The sequence below is a fragment of the Pezoporus occidentalis genome, unplaced genomic scaffold, assembly GCF_034315485.1.
Source record: "Pezoporus occidentalis ecotype Australia unplaced genomic scaffold, CSIRO_AGI_Poc_V1 ctg208, whole genome shotgun sequence".
In the NCBI taxonomy this organism is placed as follows: Eukaryota; Metazoa; Chordata; class Aves; order Psittaciformes; family Psittacidae; genus Pezoporus; species Pezoporus occidentalis.
This window is the reverse complement of record NW_026913943.1, coordinates 1,109,065-1,125,673: the sequence shown is the minus strand read 5'-3', so window position 1 is coordinate 1,125,673 and position 16,609 is coordinate 1,109,065. Positions and strand designations below refer to the sequence as shown.

The window sequence follows — 16,609 nt, the reverse complement described above, 5'->3', positions numbered from 1 at the left end:
GGTTGTACGTGATTTTGGGATCTTTGCTTATTGATAAAGGGCACTGATACTTTTACGTAACCATCCATAAGATAAATTATGCTTCTTTTTGTTCTGTGAAAATTACATTTGCTCAGCACCTTCCATGCAAATTGTTGCTTCCAAGCTGTGCAAAGATTTAAGTGAAAAAACATCCTGGTAGAAAAGTTTTCTTTCTTCTTAAGTAGATCAGTCTCTCCCATTGCTTTAGAGTACATAGGTGATATCTTAAAATGTTTGTATCCTTTGTAACACTAAAGGCTTTTTCTCTGAATGAAGAGCATCCTCTGCCCTGCCAGGTCCATGTCCCGGAGTCCATTCGTTTGCTGTTTTGACCGGCAGCAGCAGCTCTCTGAGGCACCTTCACTCTTTCAGCAGAGACGAGCTTCTGGCCAGAGTGTCGTCAGATTCTCTCAGGTGAGTGGACATGTGCCAAATGAGCACTTTTCCCTGGGCCATAACTATACACAAGGACCCATTTTGTGGCAAGAGGCTTTGGCAGATTTTCCCCTCATTAGCAGTGAATTTGCTCTTTCCCTTTAGTCAGATTTGTTTAATCTTCTTAATATTGCTTTTGTAATGGGCTGAGCAACGTAATGGACATCCATGGAGAATATGCTGTCTCACATGTGCCCCCTCCATTTCCAAACCTGGGATGTGATGCTGCCCACCTCCCAGTGAGCGGTCTGCTTTGCCTCCCCAGTCTTCACACCAGTGTCTCTTCAGGAAACCCTAGTTACTTGTACAGTCCATTTATTCCTCTCCTAAGGCAAAAGGGAGATTTTGGAGCTGTAAGCTTGTTTGTAGGGCTCCCACAGAGAAAGGAGATTTCCTGCTTCATGTCTTCTTCGGATCACATGCAGTTATCATCTCCAGGCAGTGCCACTTTCCCTCATCAGCTCTTAACACTCATGTTTTCCAACACCTGAAGTCACAGAAAGCTTTCTGCATGACAGACCTGCCAACCTGGATGCTGTTGTTGGCTTTAAGCTGCTCTGAAATGAGTGAAGTAGAACTCAGAGTCTGGAGACAGCCCCTGATGCTTGGGCATACCCTGTTCTGTAAAGACAATGTGCAGCCTCCCAGGTGCAGATTTCAAAGCGGAGAACATCACTGTTCATCTTTTGACTTAGGGCTTGTTTGCATGGGAAAATTAACCTGAACTAACTGAAGGCTGGAGTTTGAAGTGGATTCATTCAGCTGCATTTGCTTCTATGTGGACAGAATAACGGAGACCTTTCCTTGGTTTGTTGTGATTTGTTGCCAAAATGCATTAAGATAAACCAAATTAAGTCTATTTGTGTTCCAGAGAAATCTTTGATATATGCTCGTTCATTTTAAGAGTTCTTAGATTAATTTTGGAGAAAATGGCCCTGTGTAGACACATCAACATTCCTAATAATATTTGGCTGAAATGCAGGATAATAGCCAAGTCCAGGCTCAAATAAAAGGGATGAATCATCTCTAAATCACACGTTATGATGTAATAGGATAAATGACGTTTTGCTGGAGAGAAGCTGCCATGCACAGAGCAGGGTCATTGCAGCCTGTGAAGCGAGAGCAGAGCAAGTCTGGGAGTCATCCCCTGTACATCTATGGAGGGTAATGCACCTGGTTTCCACAGCATGCATAGCCACAGCTCTTCCAACCATGCTGGGGGTGCTCCCCTGCAAATGCAACAGTGGCAGCATTTGATTCATTAGGATTTGTCTCTTGGGACTCCAAGAATGAGCACAGGATTGAATCAGGCCTGACCCAGGGACATGTGAGGGCATCCTGTCATCCACTGGACTCTAAGGTGTCCAGGTCCTGCTGCTGGGCTGCAGTCTGTGTCCTGCATCACAGTTTTCGCATACACACATGCACAGAGCTCTAGGGACTGTGAGCACTCCATGGAAGCCAAAATGTTGCTTCGTATTTGCATTAGGATATCCCAGAATAGGAGGTGATTCCCTCTGCTAGCAAAAAAATTAAAGACCAGAATGCCTACCCATTACTTAAACACACAGAGGCCCATTTTCACAGCCTTCATCTCCGTGCCCCTGGAAAAACCATTCCTTGGAAATTACAGTAATTGTTTTATTCTCTTTGATCTCCACTAATAAAGCTCTGGACTATCACTCGGCAGGAGCTGTTTCTCTTAGTTAGGATCTTTCCAACAGTACTTACATTAGGAAGGCTCTGGGGAAATTTCAGTAAATGCACTTGAGAAGAGCTCTGCAAAACTGCTTAGACTTTACTGCAAAAATATTTCCCCACATTTGCTCAGAACACTTCTCGGCTTGTTTGTTTTTCTTTTTATTGCAGTTGTTGGACTGAGGGGATACCTGGAGAACAGAGTTGGGACTCCTTGTCGAAAGATCTTAGAGCAGCTGGAGAACAGAGCAAAAGGTTTCTGAATCCCAGACAAGCCACTGTAGAAAGCACGCTTGAGAATAAGTGTCTTGCTGTTAACATTTTACTTTCCAAATAAAATCTAAGGAAGAAGGAGGTCCAGCATGGACCCCTTCATGTCTGAAGTGCAGCATCTTGGGTCTCCAGCCCCTTGGACAGCAAGTGGCTTGTTTAGGGATTTGGGAAGTTGTTAGATTTAGTTTTTAGTCCTCAGGCTTTAAACACCACAGCCAGAGCTGAAGCTTGGCTCAGCAGGTCAGTCCAGCAAGCCAAATATCAGCCCATGTCCAGCACACACAGGAGTAACCATCATGTTGTGCATGGACATGTTCTCATGTATGGCTCTTAGTGAGCCTACAACACAGCTCAGCTGCAGACAACTTCTGTTGAGCTGATAAATATATAAGTGGTTGTAAGAAGGTGCAAAGAGAAAGTCAAATTTCAGAGCCACTGGGCACAGATGGAAGAAACCTGACCCTTTGAAAGCATTTCTGCATTTCAGACAAAGCAACCAGTGAGTTCCCTAACCTGTGCCATCTTTTAGCCACTTGCTATTGTAAGATGAAGGTGGCAGTGGCCTTCACACCAACTCGGAAGAGTACAGAGCACATCCATGTATCTGCCTGTTGCATAACTGGCAATTGAAAGCAAGAGTAACTGCACCAGCTGGTCTCTTTTCTTCCTTTTTTCCCCTCCAGCTAGAAACTGTAAAAGCTCAAAAGACCAACTGCACAGCCTTAAAGTCGTATTTACTGTCTGGCACCCTGCCACAGGCGATGGGAATACTGTTGTATAGATGTTGCTGTCTGACTGCTGCTTTATACTTAATGATCTCATGGATGTGCAGAGGGAAGGAATATAATCCCCAGTGAAGACAGGGGGCAGGGTTGGTAAGGAATAAAAAGCCTCTTCCTCTAAACTGGCTTTGATCTTTCTAGGGGCTGCAAATGAAGAACAGTAATTAAAGCTTAACTGGAAGAGATCAGAAAGCTTTTAAAATTAATAAAACTCATAAGAGGCATCAAGGATGATCATATGTAAAGACTCTTCAGGCTGCAGTGTCAGTCAGCACCCACAGCGAGTGTCTGCTCTCTCTGCGTAGGTGTGCTGGGGTCCACATGGGAGCAGGAGCTGTGTTCACAGCTGTGTTGTGGATGACACCTTCCTCATCTCCTGCTGGGTTTTCCCTGCTGTGTGGTCCAGTTCTTTGGACCACACCAGGATTATTCCGTATTTACTCTGCTTTGCCAGTCTTACCTACAGGGATGCCATCAGGTATTGCACAGGAGCTTTAATCCTAGCTCAGTCCTTCACTTGGAGCTTGCATTTTATTTTCCATGACTCAGTTATTTAATGATGAGACCATCAGCCCTTGACATGCCACCAGAAGCTGATGCTTCATGTAAGGAACCTCAAGCTGTATCACCCTTGCCTGTTCTTTAAAAGGCAAGGACACCCTGTGTATTATTTGTAAAGATAATAGCTTAACTGTTCAGTGTGGCATTTTAATTTAGCTGTTGTCCTTTTATACATCCTTTTTAGATCAGGAAAGAGGCAGACAGACTGGCCACTACCTCGGAGACTTTGAAAGCAGTCATTTTACAGCAGTATTGCTCCATGATGGTTATATTTTCCCATAGGAAATAAACGTTTTTGGCCTGGTCCTGAGGAGAATGCAATGCTCACCCCAGAACTGCTGCTGCAGGAGCACCATCTCAGAGGAGGACACAGAGACCATCACAGCTACAAGCATCTGACAGGTCTGTGCCAAATGTCTGTGTTGTACGTGTTCTTTATCCTACTGTTTGAAGGATTGTGAAACACAGAAATGGCTGATGTGTGCGGGCACCAAGAGTATATCTCCTGAAGGGAGTGAGCAGAAGGTTCACTGTGGGCATCATAGAACTTGCCCAGGAGGAAGACATCTTCCTGCAATGCTCCAATGTCTGCTTAGGGCACTGCCATGTGTGGAGCAAAGTTCTAGGTTGGCATTTCTTTCCAGTTCAAAGAAGTCTTAGACAGAATTAGTGCACTTTTTCTCACCTCTGGATGTGACCTTTGGGAGAGTGGAGAGAGGGAGATGTTCCATCTCTTCCCTTTTAACCACCTGGATGCCAATAAGGGCTTAAATTCCTGGGTAAAGTGATGTGCAAGGAAAAGATAGAGAGCAGCCACTGTCTCTGGCTGTGCTCCATCAAGAGAGGAGGATGGGGAAGGAGAGGATGTTTCAATCCTTGACTTCCATTTATTCCAGCACTAAAAGAAAATGAATTTTTAAATCCTGATGCTGAAGCACCTATTAAAAAGAGCGCTAACCTATGGCAGGAGAGTGTCTGGGAGGGAGGGCTTTTTGGCTTAACCCAGCTGATTTTTTTAAACTTATTTTTTACAGCAAATGAACTCTCACTGCCTTTCTTTAAAGGTCACCTCTTTTTTTTATAACTACTATGCTGGGAAAATGCTTTTAAGTTTCATCTACTTTGTGTGTGTGCATTTTCTAAGCCCTAGGTTTGTTTCTTATTGGAAAATGGTCTTGGATCGTCTCTGAGATGGAAATTTTATTTTATTTATCAGGTACATGAGAGAAAGAAGGGAGGTTTTTAACTCTTTAGGCTCTTTTTTACTGGATGCTCAGCTCCATGTCTCAAACCATGAACCACATCCTACCTGCTGCACTTTTTCTTCCCCTTTTGCTCTGCCGGCATCTCTTCAGAGGCCCTGAAGCTCCTGTCTCCTGGCTCATCTCCTTGTGGTTCTGCCTTTATGCGCAGAAGGGGTTAAATGGGTTCTCTCAATTCTTAGCTTGATTGCTAGGGAGCTGTTATTTTATCCTCTTGGCACTGGCACTGGCACCAGCTCCAGAAGGAGAGGCTGTTTTTCTTGCAGCACCCTCCATGGTTGGTGAGGTGTGGAGTTATCCAGGAGACACAGGCATTTTCACATCCTGTGCTCCTGACTATCATCAGTCCATAGCCTGTGGATGTTCACAGGCAAAGTAAAGCTTTCAAAACATTTATAACAAACCCAAAATGTTATTACATCCTTCTACACCTCAGTATCTCTCTTTAGCAAAAGCTCTGTGCTGATAAATAAGACCAAGAGGGGAACCATCACATAGGGATGTACCAACTCAGTTTGCAACCTTAAATCCTCATTAGGGATTAGCTCTCTGGCCAAAACCTGTTGCCTGAGGATTACTAATAGATTTTCAAAGAGTGCCAAAGTGAGCTCATGGTATCCAGACTTTGTCCATACTCAGCCAGACCCTAAAGCACTAATTCTCATGAGTTTTAGGTGGCTTGGGAAGAAGCACAGCAGGACAAAACCCCACGTTATGTACATCAGTTATTACCCTTCCTTCCAGGAGACCACCAGTTGCTCCAAACCCATTTGCTTCATGCCCCAAACCATTTGCTTTGCCAGGGCTCATGGCTAGACTAAGCACTGCTCCTCTCTGTTGCTCCTGATGTTCCTCATGCTCTTGTACCCAGTTCCCTTACAAAAAGCTGTAACAAGTGGTTTCTTGAACATATTAGACAGATCCTATTTTTATTGATTACAAAGCAGCACCAGCTCAAAATGACATTCCCATGACACTCCATATGCAAGGATGTCACAGAACTCTTTTATATTTATCAAACTTCCATCTTCAAACTAGTTAGATTTTCGCTTCATTAATCACATTAAAAGGCTGTTCCTGAACCTCATGCCTCTGGTGGTTAGAATTACACTTCTGATTTCCATCTTAATCTATTCATAGCCACTTGATTCATGTTGCCACATAGTAATATTAGAAATATAATGATATTTAACAATCTGTCTAGTCTGAGGACAGAGAAACATGTCAATAGTCCCTACTTTTATTGTTAACTAAGCATAGGATGGTGTATCTTACTAATAGGAATATGCATTTCAAGAGCAGATGAGCAGCCAGTATAGACATTAATTTACTGAAATCAGAACACTTCTCAGTCAGAAAGGTCAGGTACAATGGAAACAGAAACTGCTGCAGTTAAACCCTGCTCTTGCAAAGGGTCTGGCTTTCCTGTGCAGGCTCAGCTCCCTCTGCTAGCTGGTGAGTGCTCATGCTCTGGACCATGTCCTAGCTGAGCCAACCCTCCTGCCATCTCTTTAGGGCACTCACGTCTCCAAGGCACTAAATTTCCATCCTATCACTATTCTCCATAGCATAAGTAGAAATCAGAAAACCACTGGCTTCATCCAGAGGTATGTGGACTTTTATCTGCTGAGTGGTTTGCCCTTGAGAGGCCAGAAGTTGCCATAGGTGAGGCTTCTCTATTCATAAGCTTATAAGACTAGATCAGCTCTTATGCTCTGGATTATACAGCAGTAAAATCCATCTTCCTTGAAGAATAAAGTTAAAGCCAAATTCCAGATGCACAGAAACTCCTTCTGTTGTCTCCAGGGGATACTGTCCGTCCCAGCAACTTGAAAGCTCCAGACAACTTCTTAAACCAGGGTTGGATCTGGCACAGCTCATGGTGCTGGAGCAAGCTAAAAGCTGGTGTTGGCCAGCAAGAGCTGGTGATGGCCAGGCACCAGTTCGTCTGGATGTGGAAGAAAACAACACTGCATCCATGTTCCCTTTGTTGTGATGATGTACCAGCAAAGACCTCCTCTGTGCATGGTTTCTGAGGCGTATGATCTTCACAGAGAAATGCTGGCCCTTTGCCCTGCTGGCAGTAACCATCTCTGCTGCTTGGCCACATCTCCTTGCAGAGCTGAGTGAGGCAGCTCAGCTGCAGCTTGGGACATGCATATGCTCGTGGGCCATTTCAGAGGCCTGGGAGCACACAGAGGCTGAAGGTAGCTGCTGTGCTGCATGGCCATGCTGCAGGTTGCAGAGGCTTAGGAAACCCATTTTGCTACCAAGGATTGCCTTAGCACTATCACTGGTAATTAAAACCTTTCCTGCTTTGTGCCCTGCCTGGCCAGCTGGCTTCCCACCTGCCCAGTGTTCCGTTGACATGTTTGTCATGGTCATGGGCTCTCCACCTCCCTTTTGGCTTGTCATCCTTGCACGGGAGTAAGCAAGGAATGGCTGCCAGGGCCAAGAGTGCAGCCAGCACCCAGGCAGGCACTGAGAAGTGTTTGAGGCCAGGTTGGACAGAGCTTGGAGCAACCTGGTCTGGTGGAGTGTGTCCCTGCCTGTGGCAGAAGGTTGGAACTGGATGAGCTTTAAGGTCTCTTCCAACCCAAACCGTTCTGTGATTCTGTGACTGCTACCCACCTCCCTACAGGCCCCTGGGTGGGAGCACTGCCTCCCAGGGTGTCACACACAGCCATGAGCTTACCTCCGTTGCTGGCAATACCATCATCAGCTGTCCTGCAGGCATGAGTCTTAAAGCTGGCACTCTACTGCTGGAGAGGCTGGAGCATCTCTCACACACTCCATTTTTCCCCTTGGCACGTGAGCACATCTATAATGTGGCAGATGCTTCTTTTTCATTTGGTAACAAGAGACATCAAAAGATGTATACTGATTTATTGCCTACAGAACTGCACTCTGTAATATGTCTATAAGATCCCACTGAATCTGCAAAGTCAATAGCTCCATCCCTTTGCAATGAGCAAATGGAGAAGGCTGTGAATTAATAACTTCCCTGACCTCCAGCTTCTGCGAGGCCAAACAGCTGATGGAGGAGTTAATCCAATAATCCATTTTGGCATCTGGAAGGTAGCACGCTCCCTGCCAGATCCTGGACCTACAAACAAAGTGAAGGAAAAGCAAACACATCTTAGGGCTGGGGAGGGGAAACAGGGAGGCGAAGGAAGGATCTCATCCTGACAAAGGCAGTGGCTGCACTGTACCTTCATCTTGCAGAAGAGGTTTGGGGCTTTATTTGTTCCACCAGGTTGAGCTGGACTTTGAGCACTTACTGCTGGGCTTTTTTGCATTGCTCAGTGCTCAGGGGAATCAAAAGCTTCTTCCAGTGACCTCAGCCTGAATTGCTTCTCTCCTCCACAGAGAAGTCCCTGACCTTTTCCTGCCAGCTCAGCCAAGGGCATTGCGAAGCTCCTGCCTGTCCTGGGACCTCTGAGTGCTTCAGCAGCCGTAACTGCTACTGATCTGGGAATTCTGCTTTCATATGCTATTACCAGTCACTTTATTACTTTACCAGACTTTAACTAATCAGCTTGAAATTTCCTCTGTAACATTTAAATTAAAAAGAAGGGGAAAAAAAAAAAGAAAAGGAATGAAACTGGCTAAAATATTCCAGCTGCTCAAAAAAGAGGTATTAAAAACCACATTATATTCCTCATCTTAAAAGCAAGGCAATGGTTTGCCTTGCTGTGAACATCAGTAGTCCAGCTTTCAAATCCCAGTGTGAGGCTCAGAGTGGGTCAGGGATTTGCTGTTCTCCCCCTGTGGAATTTGCCTGTGGTGGGACAGAGCTGCTCCAGACAGCTCTGCACCAGCTCTGCACTGGGCTGGAGCACTCCCCACAGGCACCAGTTGATTTTGCACTTTCAGGTTGAACCCTTGAGGCAAGCCATTGTTGGGACATGAACAGACACCACTCCCACTGAATGTTGAGCATTTGGAGGGGGGAAAACCACCTTTTGGGGTGACTTCCAGTGGCATGCTTGGAAAACTGCTATCACCTCTTCATAAAGCCATCTGCTGAGCATGCACAAACGTGAGCTGGTGAATTCAATAGCATAGAGTTTATTAAAAAAACAGTCAGGATACAGAGTTGGACAGAAGCTGTTGACAGTGTGCTTGGACTTGTGGTAGCAGACAGAGCCCAGGTGCTTTAAGAAAGAGCCACTGCATGTGCTGGGCATCAACTTGTATTATTTTCCTTTTGGATTACAGGACTCTTTAATTAAGGGGCCTGTCTTTATAATCCAATCAATCTTGATAAATAACAGCTCTCTTTTGCAGATAAAGTTGTAGGCTTATCGCTGCCCAGCAGCCATATTTTAAAGCCCATCCATAAAATTACACAGCAAATCAGCTTACGTAGCATCTGGTGGTCACAGCTGCGTGCAGGCAGGGCTCTGCACTTGTGCTGACAGCGGCATTTCAGTGACACTGTGCCATCCTGAGCATCAGTCCTACTCAGCTCTTCTCCTGTTACCACCATAACTAATTTACTGCTTCTTCAGCAGCATTATACTCTCTACTTCTCATCCCATTCATCCCACGAAACCTCTAGCTCGGAGTTCCTGTAATTATAAGGGGGAGGTTACAGTGCTGGAGGATGAAATGTAATGCAATTCATTAGTAGACTGTTTTACCCATTCTTCACCTTTCCCTGCCAAGTAGCTTTGTTCTAAGAAGGGTATCAAACAACCATTTAATTGTGATTTAATTGAACAGTTACTTGTGCCACACAGACATCAAGGAATGGTTACGGGAATGCTTTTCAGGAATCAGTAGAAAATGCTGCATGCTGGATTAGCATCCGTATCTGTAAGGGATGAATCGTGCCAGTCCTACCTTTAATGCCTGGTTGTTTGCATGAGCCTTGCTGCACTCAGCATCCCTCCAGTGTATGGAAAAGCGTAGAGCCCACTGTAAAAGCAGCACAGGGGGATGCAACACTCTTTCGTTGGGCTGGTTGGGATTAGTGGGTGCAGAGGAGACCTCAGGGTGAGAGCCACAGTGTTGAGAGGGGCTCTGAAACAGTTTACCCAACATAATACAAAGAGTTTAGAACTGATCCCAGACCTTGTTTCCACTCTGGTATATGAGCAAGCCTTGCAAAACGGCATTTTCTCAGACAGCTTTGTACTGAATTTGGCAGAGATGAAAGCAAAGGCAAGCCTTGGTAGGCAGCAAGTCTCAAACACGGCAAGGCAGAGTATGAAACTCCAGAGGGTATCCACAGAGCTGAGACCAAAAGGTTGTGCAGACCTATCTAAGCTAAACTTGTCCCCAGATAGCATCACTGTCTCATTTCCTGGAATATATTACCTCGACAGAGCTGACAAAAATAAACAGAGGAAAAAAGACCATTCTGCAATGCAATCAAACCTCAATTGCCCATTTGTTTTTGTCCTTTAAAAGAGCTAATAACGTTGTAATTAGTGGAGATATCTCCAGGGCTCCATAAGTGAAAGCGAGAAAGAGATTTTCTCACCATGAACTAGAGGCATATTTTTCAGAAGAAGAGGGATGTATTACCCAAATGAAAGGAATCCATATAGATTTCTACCTGATGTCCAAACCAGTGACACCTTGTTCCTTTGAGTGCTGGCTTTTAGTGGCTCAGAGATTTTGGTGCGATTGTGGTAGAAAAGCATCCCTGGAATTCGCTTCTTGGCAAGGAAGGATTCAAATTCACTGGAGTGTATTGAGGGTCAAAAATACATAGAGAAAAGTTCTCCATTATGGCTATTCTTGCTTACCTGATACCTAGCTTTGCTCCATGACACACTGACATGGCAAGCACTGCTTTTATGTCCTGAACTGGTTAAGCGAAGAGCCAACAAAGTGGAGAACATTCAATTAAAGCACATTTTGTCTTAAAATAACATCCCTGAGCTTCCTTGTCTCCCTACTCCTGTCATCAAATTTGCATTCAAATTCACCTGGTTTAATACGCAGCCATGGTCACCCAAAAGGCACACACAATTTTGGGCCACAAACAGCAAAATTGCTTTCATCTTTCACAAAATGCCCAAAGCAGGCTCTGATTATTCTGTTCATTTTCAGATACCTGTTCAAGGCCAGGTTGGATGGGGCTTGGGGCAGCCTGCTCCAGTGGAAGGTGTCCCTGCCCGTGGCAGGGGGTTGGAACTGGCTGAGTTTTAAGGGCCTTTCCAACCCAAACCAGTCTGGGATTCTCTGATTTACCGAGCCTTATTTTGTTTGTCACATCTCTAGCTGGGGTCCAGAAGATACAGAAACACCCTGAAAACAGGTCCTAAAGTATTGTTTGGAGTCTGACTTGGTGCTTCTTTTGCCTCTTCCAGACTGAAGGACTCCAAAGGGGATAGACAACATGCTGTAGATGCACGGGCAGTGATCTGAGAGTCAAAGGTAGGTGCCCAAAACCCAGCAATGTCTCTGAGTCTTAAAAGCATTTCATAAAATCACAGCCTAAAACTGAGGAGTGCTTGAATAATCCACCACCACCAGATGTGTCTGTAAAGCCTTTCTGGAGCTTACTTTGCCTGGTTGTGGGTGTCCTTGCGGGCAGCGTTGTATCGGCTCCTTGGGAGCACCCCTGGGCTCGCGCTGCTGGGTGCTGGTGTCCATAGCACCCATGTCCACGCTGCAGAGTCAAAGAGCATGCTCTGCTCTTTCAAGGAGAAAAGTGGGAATGCAAAGGGCCAACTCCCCAGGCTCTGCCTGAGCCCTCCTCCGCTTCATAGCCTTGCAGTGCCAGGAAGACCCCAAGGTACATGGGAAGCAAAACCTTGTAGTCCTCCATTATCTTGCACATTATTTAGAGCCTGACCTATTCTTCTTTTATACTTTGCAAAGTAGTTCTGGTTTCTTCAGGATCCAGGAGTTATAGAACAGTAAATGATCATTTTATTGAAGTGATTGGCTTCATCCTAAAGCTGGTTCTTAAAGAACAGACTTTAAAGGTTAAACTGTGTGCCAGGGTAATATGCACATCACATTCCCGGGTGCCTTTTGTGTTTAAAAATCAACAGTTTCCATCTGTGAAAAGAGGAATTTAGACATGCTGATACTCTGACATTTAAATGTGAGCAGTGGAAGATAAACACAGTCTGACATAAAGTAAATGGGGTGATACTAGGAAAAGTTAAATTTCAGATATTCATGCTCCTGCCTTTACCTGCTGGGGTCCTGTGCACCAGAAGGAGCATTTACCACACATTAACACTGTCATGTCTCTGTGTTTGTTATAGCAGGTCAGCACAACACGCCCATGAATGGGATCTCTTCAAAGCTAAGCGCCAGTGTTGGCTGTAAACTTGTTCAAAACCTTTTCTGGCTAGTGCTGAGTCTCACATCCCTACTTTGCAGCTAGCAAAGCTGGGCTCAGAAGGGTTTTAGGGTGCAGGTCTCTGCCACAATGTCAGATGCAAATAATTTTACAGCAGTTGTGGATGTGTGAAGAGTGAGAAAAGCAACTTTTAGCATGAAGCCTCCCTGCTGCAGCCTGTGCCTGTACCTGCAACCCAAGCAGGTCTCTGTCTAGACAGCCACCCGCTGTGCCATTCCGCAGCCACATGAAAGCACAGGTCTGAGTGGTGGTGAATAAATACCTTAGTGGGCTGGCTGCGATGGGCTGTGGGAATAAGTAAGGTCTGTAGCGACATGTAGTATCTTTTCTCCTTAAAAGGAGGAGATTCCTTCACTAGCTGTAGCAATTTCTGTAGTAAATAGTATTATTACAAGTGAAATGAAAGCACAAAAAGATGTAAAATGTGCTAAAAATGGTAAGCTAGTGAAAGCAAACAGTGGTAAGGGGATAGCTAGATATAACATCCCTTTGGAGCAGTCCCAGTCTGGTCTGATTTTGCTGTTGGCACCGTCTTGTACCCAGGTGACCTTGAACTAACCCAGGAAAATTTGCATTTATGAATAGTTTTTAAATCTCTGGCCCCTTCAGTAATGTGATCCAACCCAACTGTGTGTGATGGAACGGCTCTTTGGGATCTTGTCTGCCTCTTTCTCTCTTGGAAGCCCCAGGGGTGTGTAGGCAGGTTAAATAATGCAAGAGCAGCTGTAATTATGCTGAGCAGTTTCTCTGGAAACATTTGAAAAATATTAGCACATCATTCTTTTTTTTTTGTTCTTTTTTTCCCCCTTTTTTTCCCCTGGCCTCTGTTGTAAGGGGTCTAGAACAAATCTAATGGCTTAATGAGATCTATGACAACATACGACATGAAAGAGATTTTTAGTGACTTCCATTACCCAAACTCAATTAGAGGAGAGTAATCAGCAAGTCCCCCTGTTGTGAGAAGTGCAGAATGAAACCTTGGTGAGATGGGAGAGATGCAAAAAAGAGAGACTCATTGCAAAGCAAGCACAGATACTTACTGTACCCCTCAAAGCACCCGATGAATGCTGAACATATAGATTACAACATTAGCCACCTCTCTCTGCTGTTTCCTTGCTCTAAAATGGGTAATTAAACATAAATAGTCTCTTAATCTATGCTTTAAAAAACCCATTAATTTAATGTTAGATAAAGCCCTTTGTTTCCTTGTTTCTTGGGAGGGGGAGGAAAGGAAATCTCTGAAATCTAGGTCTGCTGTGGCTGGTTCACACACATAGCACTGGTCCCAGGCTTAGTGCTTGGAAGGGAGGCAGGATGTCAGGTTGTTACATACTCCTCCATTTCTGATTTGCCAGTGTTACCCACTGCAAGCTGCTGAAACCAAAATACATGATTATTTATCCAGCTGAAGCCCAGAGCATGCATGTTGCAGCAGGTGAGGGCACAGAAAATCCTCCCCACAGATCTGCAGAAAGTGGTGTCACAAGAGTTTCTATGGCAGGTCTGGGAACAAACAGCTCAAGAGAGCGAGCTTTAACCCACCTCTGTCCCTCTTCCTCCTCTGCTCTTGTGTCTCTAGTGCCTATTTGTGTAACACGCACTGAATAGTAACAGGTAGGCAAACCATGTGTCTAAAGCTCAGGTGATCTCTTAAGACAACTATTTCCAGCAATTCTGGGGCTCCACTGGCTGGCCAGTTTTGCCCACCACTTCTCCAGTGTCTCGTCACAAAGGGCTTCTCACACCAAATAACCTGCAAGGGGCTTTCAGGAGCTGGTTTCCACCCTCTTTCCTCTCCTCTCCCCCTGGGCTGTACCCAGCCTGCAGGATGATGCTCTCCTAGCCTGTATCACTTTTAACTCTTCTCTGTTAGGCAAGGCAGGGATGGAGGCTCTGTGTCCCCCTCTTTCCAGTCCATCCCCACTGGTGTGGGTGAGCTGCCTGCCGGCTCCTGTGCTCCAGTTTCATCTCTGCTCTCACAGATGTACAGCAGCCTCTTGGACAGTACACGTCTCACCACTGCTTGCTTTGGCTGTGTGGTGGCTGGAGCTGTGCCTGCTCAGCTGCATGCTGGCCTCACATCCACAGCTCTGGTGGAGCAGGCAGCCTGCCTGGCCTGGCCTGTTTTAGCTATTGTTAACTTGTGTCCTCTCCATCTTTCCTCTGCTGGATTTTAGCAGACAACCCCCTCTGGAGAAGCAGCCAGCACTTGGCTTTCGTGCCCATCAATCCTTCTAGCAGGTTTCTCTCTTGTCTTGTGCTGTGATCCCACAATACAAGAAGGATTCCCATTTGTTCCCTGTCTTTACATCTGACTCAGATGTCTCAGTTCCTTGTGAGCACCTGGGGAAGGCATCAAACCCACACCTCCTCCAGACCCATTTCAAAGCTGTTGTCTGCTATGGAACACGATTCCAAAACCAGGGCTGCTCCTAGGGTTCTGGGAATGCCAGTATCAGGCTGTATTACAGGGGAAGGACTGAGGGATTGGTCAGTGCATGGGGACACATGACAGCCAGAGGCCCTATTTGCATGGCAGGCAAGAGCACACATTACCAGGCTGCAGGATCTGTGCTTTCCCACAGCAGCCATCGCAGGCAGCCCCTTGTCCTGCATCCTCTGCTTTACCAGGCACTGAAAGAGCTGTGCAAGAGCAAGAGAGAGGCACCATGACAGGGAATGGTACTGGGGGACATCCCCTCCTCTGCCTGTGAAACTGGAGAGCTGAGTTTCAGTAGGATGGTTTCATTCATTAGACAGTCTGAACTGTTTTCTGTCTGCTCATAGCCGGACACTGATGCTTGGCCAGACAGTGCTGTCTCCAATTTGTCCCTGGCACACCTCTCTCATAAATCTAATTCTCTTGGCAAATGAAGAGCAATACACTCCTGCTAACAGAGGTAACCAGGTAAAGTACTTTGCAGGGACATACAAGTGAATGAATTCCCCCAAACGATGATGGTTATACGCACTGGCCCACACTCACGTATAATAGAGTTTTACTCATGTTCAGAGACAATGTCCAGTAGTAAAATGCTTTCATGTCTGTGGCATAAATTCTTCTAGTGGGAACATGTCAGTCACAGTCAGACAGCTTTGCTGGCTTCTGCAGGATTGGCTCTAGAACTTTCCCAACTGGGAGTGAATAGAGATCAATTTAAACGTGTCACAGCTTGGATGGTTGTACTGTTCCTGCAGTAGGTAGTAGGCTGCAGATGGTAGGAAGGCTCTAAAGAGGGATCTGGACAGGATGGATCAAAGGGCTGAGGCCAGTTGAATGAGGTTCAACCTGCTTCAGTGCTGGGTCCTGCACTTGGGTCACAACAATCCCATGCAACTCTCCAGTCTTGGAGATGAATGCCTGGAAAGCTGCTCATGAAAAAGGGTCTGGGGGTGTTGATTAACAGCAGCTGAATACCAGCCAGAAGTGCGCCCAGGGGCCAGGAAGGCCAAGAGCATCCTGGCTTGTGTCAGCAATAGTGTGTGCAGCAGGACCAGAGCAGTGATCATCCCCTGTACTGGACAGGTGGTCCGCACCTCGAATCCTGTGTTCAGTTCTGGTCCCCCTCACTACAAGAGAGACATTGAGGTGCTGGAGCAGGGCCAGAGAAGGGCAGCAGAGCTGGTGCAGGGCCCGGAGCACAGGTGTGATGGGGAACGGCTGAGGGACCTGGGGGGTTCAGTCTGGAGAAGAGAAGGCTCAGGGGGACCTTACCACTTTCTACAACTGCCTGACAGGAGGTTGTAGCGAGGTGGGGGTCAGTCTTTTCTCCCAAGTAACAAGTGATAGGACAATATGCAACAGCCTCATCTTGCATCAGAGGAGATTTAGACTGGATTCTATGATTTTATGCCCTTGCATTGTTGCAGGAGGGCAATAACACAACATAACATTGTTCACCACCACTTCCAAGGAGCAGAGTGTAATCCCTGCTACAAATCACTGCTTACCACTGGGGTAGGAGGAGAAGGAACCATCCGCTGCTGGGAAATAAATGGCTATTATTTTCTGATCCATTTACATCTGGAGATTTCTTAAACGGTGTAGATTTAATTCTGCCCAAATGAGGAAAGCACAGACAGGTTACAGGAGAGACAGATAACCATTTATAATTCCAGGCAAGACTTTTGCTTTTATTACCCTCATTATATTTTAAAGACATAACCAAGAGCATATGCAAATTAGCACCTTTGATTATTAGCAGGGAAAACCCTACTGCATATATAAGTGTACCAGTGTGATT

General features: G+C 45.7%; 1 long non-coding RNA gene across 1 annotated transcript in view; it reads left to right on the top strand.

The window, feature by feature from the left end:
* LOC134163840 (uncharacterized) overlaps positions 1 to 16,609 on the top strand; it is a 64,675-nt gene that overhangs the window by 10,152 nt on the left and 37,914 nt on the right. The window contains exons 3-4 of the long non-coding RNA XR_009964865.1: positions 4,053 to 4,172; positions 11,359 to 11,425. This is a non-coding gene — a long non-coding RNA (uncharacterized LOC134163840). The remainder of the gene's footprint in view (positions 1 to 4,052; positions 4,173 to 11,358; positions 11,426 to 16,609) is intronic.